The sequence below is a fragment of the Suricata suricatta genome, chromosome 7 (genome assembly GCF_006229205.1).
Source record: "Suricata suricatta isolate VVHF042 chromosome 7, meerkat_22Aug2017_6uvM2_HiC, whole genome shotgun sequence".
NCBI classification, from domain to species: Eukaryota; Metazoa; Chordata; class Mammalia; order Carnivora; family Herpestidae; genus Suricata; species Suricata suricatta.
The window spans coordinates 125,720,622-125,721,634 of record NC_043706.1 but is presented as its reverse complement, the minus strand read 5'-3'; positions in this window follow the sequence as shown (position 1 = coordinate 125,721,634).

The following is a 1,013-nucleotide window of genomic DNA, read 5'->3' as shown; positions in this document are numbered from 1 at the left end:
CAGTAGGAATAGGGATTATGTTTTCAGGGGAGGGGGCACACTCCGTATCCACTGACTTCACTTTGGGACCAGATTTCAGCAGGAAAAAGGGGTAGTTCAATGCTATATGTGCATCCCAAAGTGGCTTATTACCTGTAAGGAAAAAAGAAGACCCCATAGAAGATGCCACTGAGAATAAACAAGACAGGGTGGATTAAGCTACCTTTCACTTTAATAATAACTGCAGTAATAGTAAGGGGAAGAGGAAGGTCAACAGTAACAACTTCATTCATTCTAACAATACAAATGGCAATAATAGAAACAGGAAGAAGAAGGATAACAGTGGGAAAAAATTAACAAATTCTAACAATAACAACAGCAATAATACTAATAGGAAGAGGAAGAACAGTAGCAGCAACAACTTTGGTCATCCTAACAATAGTAATGGCAAAATTGCTAATGGTAAGAGGCAAGATGATGGTCATAACACCTTCACTCTCTCCTTCCCCAACCCATTGCTCCAAAGTTTTTACTAATTCGGTTCATGGGAACATACTTCCTGTTGCTCAGGACTGAACCGGAGCATTCTTAAGTCCTCTCTTTCATTCAGATATCACATCCAACCCTCCAGGAAAACCTGGCACTTCTCTTTCAAAGCATCTAAAGCCTAACTATGTTGTACCTTCTCCACTGACCAACTCTGGGCAGAGCCAGTATGATCTCTAGACTGGACTCCAGAAACAGCACCTTCACTAGTCTATCTGTTCTCTTCTTCCTCAAATCTACTCTCACCTAGTGGTCAGGGTGGTTCTATAAAAATGTATGTCAGATGATGTCATTCCTATGCTCAAAGCCTCCCGTGAATTGTCATGTCCTTCAGGGTGTGAGCGAGAGCCCTCCCAGGACACATATGCCTCCTTGCTCTTTGAGTACTCCTGGCCAGCTCCTACCACAGGGCACTTGCACTTGCTGTTCTGTCTGCCTGGTGTGTACTGGCTCAGGCTCTTACCTCCTCCAGGGAAGCCTTTCTTGGC